At 37.1% G+C, this 10,019-nt stretch overlaps 1 long non-coding RNA gene across 3 annotated transcripts in view; it reads left to right on the top strand.

Annotated features, from left to right (window-relative positions):
* Positions 1-5,845: 5,845 nt before the first annotated feature.
* LOC107681927 (uncharacterized) overlaps positions 5,846-10,019 on the top strand; it is a 10,740-nt gene continuing 6,566 nt past the window's right edge. Inside the window, exon 1 of one of the 3 annotated variants that reach the window (XR_001633315.1) lies at positions 5,846-6,095. This is a non-coding gene — a long non-coding RNA (uncharacterized LOC107681927). The remainder of the gene's footprint in view (positions 6,096-10,019) is intronic. The other 2 variants (XR_001633316.1, XR_001633317.1) reach the window with 2 other exon arrangements.

The raw sequence follows: 10,019 nt of genomic DNA, 5'->3' as shown, positions 1-10,019 counted from the left end.
GTAAGAGAGAGAGAGAGAGAGGGTGTGAGAGAGAGAGAGAGAGAGAGAGAGAGAGAGAGAGAGAGAGAGGCTGGTGATGTAGGGCTTGTGGTTTGTTTCTAAACCAGGTCTGTATTTTGCTGATCCAGCAGAACTGAATATAAACCAATTGTGTTTCTGACACCTTCAGACTGCCTGATGGACTCACACACACTCGCTCATTAACACACACACACACCGGCATTGAATAGAAATTTAAATCACCATCATGATATCTGATCTACATACTTTTGTTAAATGTTGTGCATTTGTAACGCCAGTTTCACAGTTTTTGAGTGAGATTTCACAGTGAGTCTGTGTGTGTGTGTGTGTGTGTGTGTGTGTGTGTGTGTGTGCGTGTGTGTGATACAACCTCACGATACTGCTGCGTGAAACTCACAGTTTGTAGGCAAGAGTGAGTCTGAGTGTGTGTGGGTTTACTTAGCATAAAGTTTGGACAAAATTATTATATATTTACGTATAAATCTTATTTATTTTTAAATATTTTATATCATATACAGTATATAATATTATATATATATTTTATATTATATTATATATATGTATATTTAAAAATAAATAATATTTATATAAACTTATATATAACTTATATACTATATATAAATATATATAATATATTAATTTTTTATTATATAATTATTATGTTTTTTTGTGTTTTTTTTTTAGGTTTTGTATATATGCTTTTGAGGTTTGGGTTAGACTAAACTAAATAAAATTTAGCTTTAAAAAATAAGCTTTATATAATTAGGTTTTCTATATTAGCTTTATATAAAATCAATACAATCTAAGGTATGTCTCCATTTAGTGGGAATATTTTAGTACTAAACTAAATTTGTAGTTTCTGGAGTAACTGTGAGCAGTTTTTGCCTGTGCAAACTCATCGTTATGATGTTAGAGTGATGCAGATGGTTGCCAGGGTGTCGCTAAGGTGTGATGGATGGTTGCTAGGGCGCTGTTTTGTGTTTGCTGGGGTCTTGTGGGTGATTTTTAGGCATTTCTTCCTGTCTTCTGGTCTGTAGATTTGTCTCAGTTCTGTGGGTTTGTTATCCAGCAGGTGAAAATGTAAGTCTGATCACTTAGTGCTAGTATAGTTAGTTTGGAAAACGTGAAGGCCAATAACAGAGCGGAGACACAGAGCGTCTGGCACATGCGCTCATTCCCACCGCAGGACTGAGGAGCTGCTGCCAGACGCCGGTGGGCTCAGGAATAATGCATCATGGGATACGAGGTTTGAACATCGTTCAGTGCCCAGGGGCTACAGGAGCTGGAGGAGGTCTTCACATAAATCAAAATCAACTACAGTCATTGACTACTGAATAAATACTGCGGCAGCATCACAATCCATGCACTTACATGCCATATATGCTGCCCGAACTCCTGTTAACACAGCTTAAATAAATGCATGGTTTCTAGTGGAAAAAACGTCTGATTCATTGGTTTAACTTTTTTTTTTTAAGCCATCAACTTAAAAACCCATGATTATGCTACAAACTAAATTCCTCCAATTCAATGTAGTTTGTTGGCTGAAAATAATTTCATTAGAAGTTGTTCAAAAAGATTGTGTAGTGCACATCATTTACACAGCTGCATCACATTAGACTCAGTATGTTGTAAGTATTCAGCAGAAGCTTGTATGAAACTGTATCCGCACCATGTAACCTCTGTAATGTGACAAAAAGGATATTCGACTGGAAAAAGTGATTTTATTTGGCACTGGGGTAAACTTATTTTATTTTTTTATTTATTCAATTTATTTGTATAGGGACAACGCACAAGAACAGTGTTGTGCCAGAGTTAGCTATAAAGCTAATTTGCATCTAGTTTGTTGGCTGAAAATAATTTCATTAGAAGTTGTTCAAAAAGATTGTGTAGTGCACATCATTTACACAGCTGCATCACATTAGACTCAGTATGTTGTAAGTATTCAGCAGAAGCTTGTATGAAACTGTATCCGCACCATGTAACCTCAGTAATGTGACAAAAAGGATATTCGACTGGAAAAAGTGATTTTATTTGGCACTGGGGTAAACATTTTATTTTTTATTTATTCAATTTATTTGTATAGGGACAACGCACAACAACAGTGTTGTGCCAGAGTTAGCTATAAAGCTAATTTGCATCTGCAGTCCCTGTACTTGTGAGGTGTCTGATCCTAAAAGCTTTTGGTCACCAGCTCAAATCGTTAACCAGTAGGCGACACCAACTTTGCTTTAATAGTTTTTCAAAGCTTTGAATCAGTTTATCCAAATGATTCACTTTCGCTCGAAAAGCCACATGCTGTTGTTAAACGCAACAAAAACATGCATAAAAACACCTGTGTTTTGTTAAGAGTGTAATCTATTAAATGCAATGAACAAATCTTAAAATACTATTATTTTATTAATTTGTAGGCCTTGTTTTGTTTGTTTTATGGAGAGCTTGGTTAATCAGGCCAATAAGAGACTATTAACTACAACTTTTCATTTTTATTATAAAAGCGTGTCATTAAAAATGTCTACAAACCTATAATACTGATCTAAAAACCTAAAATAGTATGGAAGCTTGTTTCCACCACAGGATTAAATATATATACGTATATATTAGGGGTTGAACGACTTCTGATTTTTTAAAGTCGACTTTTATGATGAAAGTCGAGTCGAAGTCGACTAGTCGCTGATTAAAGAACAAATAAGTCTGGAGCTGTGATAAACAGCTTGTGCACAGCTATGGCATATGACACAGCGCTGCCCACACGGCTATTGCTCCTATAATAGCTTTTTTATCCGTTCTTTTGTCTTTGGGTCGTTATATTTCTCACAGATTTCTGCTCGTTCTAAATCAGATACAGATAAAGCAGCACAGTAAAGATTACATTAATATGAATGCATTAGTGAGAGCGATTGCGTGTGTGAATTAATTCTACCTGGCAGCGTCTCTCTACTAGTAGTGAAGCTGTGGGATTTAGTTATTAAGAAATATATGCTTGGACTTTTCAGTTTCTAAGCTATTTTATTGAGAAATCACAGAACAGTGTTGACAATACATTTCCGCGCTGAATGATTCTGTGCGCGTGATGTACGAGCTACTGTCTGTAATGTGTGTGCGTTACAGTGCAGCAGCACATTAGATTAGAACGGCGATTAACTTACCTGTACAAGCTGTTTAAAAAGTGCATTCTCCCGTTTCGAGCATCTAGTAATATAATCACACGTCTTGTGGAGCGCTTTCAGAGTATGCATTTATTTGTCATTTTAACTGTTTGAAAACTGAGCGTAAATGTGGAAGTCCTTCAAAGATTTCTTATCCTGTTGCGCCCTCTATAGGACCAGCGACTAGTCGACGTCAAGCTTAAAGCGTCATGGCAGAGCATTGAAGTCGACTATTCGATTAGTCGGTGCAACCCCTAATATATATATCTCACAATTCTGTGTTGAAAATTCTTACAACTGTTTATTTCACATTTCCGACTCTTTTTTCTCAGAATCTCAGAATCAATTGTGAGAGTAGCGAGGTAAAAAGACAGAATTGTGATATAAACTCATAATTGCAAAAATTCTAATTCTGAGTTTATATCTCGCAATTATTTTTTCCCTCAAAAATTCAGATTTTAGTCTAGAATTGCAACAAAAAAAAGTCTAAATTGTGAAATAAGTTGCAATTAGGGTTGCAAAGGGGTGGAACATTTCTGGTAAATTTCCAAAAATCCATGGAATATTCCAAAAAATCCTGGAAAGTTTCCAAAATTTCTGGAATATTTCCGAAATTTATTGTAAATTTTCCAACTTTTTGCAACCCTAGTTGCAATTAGCTTGTTTTATTTTTCATTTTTTTAATCGCATGGCGGAAACGGCCTTCCATAATACAGACACTGGCGCATGCGTTTTGCTGATATCTTCTACCTAATTACACGGCATTTCTTTTGTTTGGGGCCCGTGGGACGAGTGGAGAATCATATTACCCGTTCCTGGGCAAATAACAGTTTAACATTTCTGCTCAGTGCCATCAGACACAAATTCAATTTTGTTATTCGTCAGCAGTGCCTGTTGATTTCCATATTTCCCAGAGGCTGGAATAATGCTGCTCTGATCAGCCGGAGCGCATCAATAAAAGCTGCTGAACGGCTCACAGGTGGCTGCTTATTATGGAAATGGCTTTTTGCATTGTTTTAAGGACGTTTACGAGCCCCTCTTAGACTCACTGATTCAGGAGCAGTTTTCACGGTCACTGGAGGATCTTCTGTGTTGAATAATGTTGCATCCCAATGTCTGTTATTGCAAAGTCAGGCTCTAAAACCTTTTGACATGAAACACATTGTGATTTTCTTCCTCCTAATGTACCTATGTGTTGCAACAAGTTCTGAAGGAAAAAAAAATTGTAGGCTAATCCTAAATAAACTTGCTTTTCATGAAGTCAAATGTATTAGAAGATGCACGAGTCATGATATTTTCTGTTGAAGTATCTCTGAAGGTTCTCTTACTATTCAAAACGTCCAGGTTTTTAAAACACAAAGGGAACATAATGGGAACGTTACTTTTAAATATTATCTGATTCTGAAACAAGTAACATTTAAAAACCGTTAGATGTTCCAACCAAAATGTTTCAGGAAAAATAAATAAATAAAAAATATTAAATGCATGGTAATGTTTTTGTGCTAGTAACGTGTTGCGAACACTATTAAAAACTAGATAACTTTGACAAATGTTTGTTCATAACTTTGAGAGGACCTAACCAGAACTTTCTGAGAATGCCTGTTTGCTGAACTGACTTTCTTGGTGGCATCAATTTATCAAGCCAAACTATCAGGTAAATATTTATTGATAAATCCTTTTCTGGAGAAACTGAATACCATTTACTGACCGTAGAATCATTTTGTCCTACAATATGTTGTCTTGTGTCTCGTATTTGCTGCCGTGTTCCAAATGAATCATTATTTTGAGTCGGTTCGTTTTCATGAATTGGTCAAACAGCTCAGTAAAGCGATCTGAATCAGTTCGCGATTTGGTTCGCGATTATGAGTGAATCTAGTCTCAATTCGGTTCGCGATTCTTTCTTAATCGAGTCTCAATTCGGTTCGCGATTCTTTCTTAATCGAGTCTCAATTCGGTTCGCGATTATGTCTGAATCTAGTCTCAACTCGGTTCGCGATTCTTTATGAATCGGTTCGCGAATCGGTCTGAATCATTCAGTCAGCTAACTGACGCGCGAGTAGAGCGGTTTCCGAAGCAATAAAGCGATATTGTTGAACAAACAGCGACAAAGGAGTATTGTAGGTCTGTTTACACACCTTACCTTTAAAAACAGTTCAATGGTTCTTGAAGGCAAGAATGGAAGCCCGTTTCCGCCACTAAATAAAAAAAAGGTAATTGCGCCTTTTTATCTCACAATTCTGACTTTTTTTTTCTTGCAATTGCGAGTTTATATCATGCAACTTTTTATTTTTTATTTTCAGTGGCAGAAACGGGCTTCCATAAGAATGTGTCCTGTGTAAATTTGAAATAAAATAATCTGTGAAGAGGCTGGAAGGCGCTTGATTCGAATTAAACATAAACATGAATGGAAGCACAAATGTAGCTGGTTCATTTCCCATGAAATGCACATGAAATAGTGTTTATAGTAAGTCGTTAATGCATTTGGTGTGACATCAGAGCAGATTCGTCATGTAAACAAACTCTACGCAGCCATTCTAATCTACGATCTCATTAGTCTTCAAGGGGTTAAACTCTAACGAGAACTTCATGTTGTCTCGTGAAACAATGGATCATATTCTCTGTGGCATTTAACATTTGCAGGCAGGGGTGGAAAAAGAAGACCTTAATTAATCACAGCGCCCTCGTTAGAGCCCACTGTGATCCCGGCGCTCGTTAGTCCCGCGGGTGATTAATTGAAATTAATTGAAAAGCCGGTGACATTTACCAGCGTGCTTGAGCGGAAGTATCGAGAGATAATCTCGCAGTCGTGATTTTGGAGGTAAATCTGCGGCTGTGGGTCTGATTGAGGTCACCGTCAGCGGCTTCAAACTCACTGAACAGAAACACTTACTGCTCCGAGTACCGTGGTAATGCTGTTTTACTAGATAGGTAGAGTGATTTTAACTTGTTAGCTATTACTTGAAGTGCTAATGCACTGCGCATCTCATGGTCTAATCATTCAGTACCATGGTTTTTTACCAAAGCTACCATGCTTTTTACTATAGTAATACTCTGGTACGATGGTATTCTTTCAAGCTTCTTGGAGTACCATGTAAATATCGTTGTTTATGAATCTGGAAATCATCGAGTACCATGGTATTTATCAAATTACCTTAGTATTACCACATTTTTTACCATGGTAATACTATGGTTCCATGATATTTTCAAAATTTGATTGGAGTACCATATAAAAATCATGGTATATGAATATGGTTATCACTGAGTACCAACTCCATGTTTTGGAACCTAAAACCATGTTTTACCACGTTAATTCTGTGATACCATGGTTTTTTGTTTGTTTTTGTTTTTTTGTACAGTACCTTGGTTTGCCATGCAAATCGTTTAGTACCATGGTATTTATCAAATTACCATAGTTTTACCATTTTTTTAACCATGGTACCACTTCCGGTGGGGAGAACGCTGGCGCACGATAAGACTGCTTTACTCTATGATATTATATTAAACAAAAGACTGGATTTCTTCTGTCTGTGAAACTTGGCATCAGCCGAATTACTTCATAAATCTAAATATGAGTAGGTTATACATACATTGACAGGCCACGTCTAAGTGGTAAAGGTGGCGGTCTTGCAGTTATCTACAGAGCAGATATATCGGTCACTGAATATACCATTCCCTGTGTGTCATCTTTTGAATGTATAGCTTTCAAAATGAATGGTACCTCCCGTTCTTGTTTTATCGTCTACCGTCCTCCAAAACCTAATCCTCTGCTTTTTAGTGAACTCAGAATTGCTTACAATTGTTAGTTCTGTGTTATCATCTGCTTTGGACGTGTTTGCCCCTAGGAGAGAACATTTTGTTTCATTTACTAAATCTTACCCATGGTACACCATTGAGCTCAGAGCTCTTGAGGCTATAAGTAGGCAGCTTGAACGCCGGTATAAGAAATCAGGATTGACTGTCCATAAGTTTATGTAGGATGAACACTTGGGTCAAGTCAGTGAAGCACTTAAAGCGGCAAGAACGAAGTACTACACGTCCATTATTAGTGATGGTACTGCAAACCTGAACATGATTTTTAAGACTATCAACAAACTTTTTTTACCTGTTAAGCCAATGATTTGTTCCTCTGTGTGTGACTGTAACAACTTTCTCAATTTCTTCTTGGAACATTCATAATTCTATTAGTTTGGCACCCTGTTCTGCATTTCCTGTGACTCCTGAAACTACATTTTCTAACAGTTACAACTGATTGTATTTTGAAATTAGTGATAGCAGTGAATACAACTACATGTATTCTCGATCCCAACAGCTGAGTGTTTGCCATCAATACGTCCCTTAATTTTGAACATTGTGAACTAGGGATGTAATGATTCACTCAACTCACGATTCGATCCGATTCACGGTTTTGATTTCACGATTCGATTCACGATTATTATAATTTTTTTAACAAAATTAGATTTGACAAATTATAAATTAAATGTGTCCTTTTATTATTGCTTGGAGAAAATGCTGCACATTTCTTTGTGAAATTGTTTCGAAATTTGAAGCAAAAACAGAATGGTTTGACTTCAGTTTTGTGAAACTATAAATAAAAATATCTGCATGAAACAGCAAAGCTGAATGAGATGCAGATTCACTCTCTGCCAGCAGGTGGCGCTTAAACCGTTTCCTGGTTACCGCTGTAAACAAAGCAGCGCTGAACTTACAAACTTTAATATGCTTTATACAGAGACAAGATGACAAGAAAAAATACCATCTAAACTTTTCTAAAGACAGTAAGTTCCCCTCAGACATACAATCATATAAACTCCTGCCCCTAACTGAATCACGATTTGTTTAGCATCTCAACCGATTTGAATCGTAACATATTTGAATCGATTTTCAACCGGCTCGCAGTTAATCGTTACATCCCTATTGTGAACATCTCCCGTACTACTGGTATTGTTCCAGAAGTCCTTAAGGTTGCAGCTATCACACCAGTCCTTAAAAAGCCTGGATGTGATCAATCTGATCTGTCAAACTACAGGCCGATCTCAAATCGTCCCTTTCTTGCTAAGGTTTTGGAACGTGTCATTGTGACTCAACTATACTCTCACTTGTCATTCTACAAGCTCTTTGAGCCTTTCCATTCTGGGTTTAGAGAAGGACACAGTACAGAGACTGCCTTGGTTTGAGTCATGAATGACCTGCTTGTCTCCGCTGACTCTGGAGCCTCTACCATCTTGGTGTTGTTAGATCTTACTGCAGCTTTTGACACTGTGCCACTCCATTCTGCTTAATAGATTTGAGAGTTGGCTTGGTATCTCTGGTACTGTGCTTAAATAGTTTAAATCCTACCTTACAGATCGTTCCCAGTTTGTTGTCTCGGGAAACAATAAATCTGATGTTGGACAGGTCCGCCATGGTGTTCCTCAAGGATCCGTTTTGGGTCCTATATTGTTACGCATTTATATGCTTCCTTTGGGGAAAATTATTAGGAATTATGGTTTAGGTTATCACTTTTATGCTGATGACACTCATATTTATATCTGCTCTAAGTCTGATATTAATGACACTTCTTCCGTTCTTTCTGAGAGTGTGCAGAAAATAAAAATGTGGATGCACCGTCATTTAAAAAAAAAAGGATCTTCTCATTGGCACACCAGCTGCTATCCATAAAGAGAGCTACAGTATATCCAGAATTCAGCAGCACGTCTTCTCACCTATACTCCATGTCAGCACATTACAGGCATCCTCTATAGTCTGCACTGGCTTCCTGTTCAGTCGCAGATTGATTTTAAAACTCTTATTTTAATGTACAAAGCTGTGCATGGAATGACCCCTTCTTATATCTGTGACTTAGTTACGCTTTATGTGCCCTCTCGCTCTCTTTGCTCTGTTGATTCTTTCACTCTTCAGCAGCCACCGTATAGATTAAAATCCATGGGTGAGAGAGCCTTTTCTGTTATGGAGTGCAGTTCCTCTTACTGTCAGAAATGCTCCCACATTAGACAGCTTCAAGAAGTTTTTTTTTAAATAGCCTACACACACTGAGATGATTAGTATTTTATTGTATTAATTTTTTTTTTAATTGTATTGATTTTTTTTTTCTATTTTATGTCAAAATTGTTTGTAGTGCTTTACTATTGTAGTATTTTTTTTGTTGTTCTTCTGTGCAGTAGCTTGGTGTACCATGTAAATATCATAGTATTTGAATATGGTCATTTTTACCATGGTAAACCTGTGGTAACATGGTATTCTTTACAGTTTTTTGGAAGACCATGTAAATATCTATGAATATGATATGGTACTTATTGAAGTACCATAGTATTACCATGCTTTTTAAACAAAGTACAATCTCCTAGAACACAGCTGGAGAGCAACTGTGTTCTACTGTAAAAAAACACATTCTCCTTCATTATCTTTGTCCCATAAAACCTCTCAGCCTCTTTAAAGCAGATCAGTTTAAAGTCTCTGTCTCCCTCTATTGGTAAATATCCATACAAAACTGCTATGGAAAAGCTTAAACTACTAAAACTCATCCATAAAGCATCGTGCAAGTTACAGATATAACTGTATAATGAATCTGATGAAGTTTTGATAGTCTCTGGCTTCTGAAAGTCTTTCACAGGCAGTAAATCTCCATCTGCCTCCTGTTGTTTGATGAAGTTGAGTTTGCAGTGCCTGCAGCATCAACACGACTTCACAGAGACATCTAGTGGAGAAGCCAGATCACACACACCTGAGAGAGAGAGAGTGTGTGTGTGTGTGTCGCTCTCTTCGCTGGTTCTTGGCCATCTATCAGAGCTGGAGGCACTTCATACAGATGGAACACACTGATTTCATGCTTGTGCTTCAAGCGACACAAACTCA

This window comes from Sinocyclocheilus anshuiensis, unplaced genomic scaffold (assembly GCF_001515605.1).
Source record: "Sinocyclocheilus anshuiensis isolate Anshui unplaced genomic scaffold, SAMN03320099.WGS_v1.1 scaffold2198, whole genome shotgun sequence".
Lineage (NCBI taxonomy): Eukaryota > Metazoa > Chordata > Actinopteri > Cypriniformes > Cyprinidae > Sinocyclocheilus > Sinocyclocheilus anshuiensis.
Note: the sequence above shows the minus strand (reverse complement) of the source record. Positions and strands in the feature narration are given on the sequence as shown.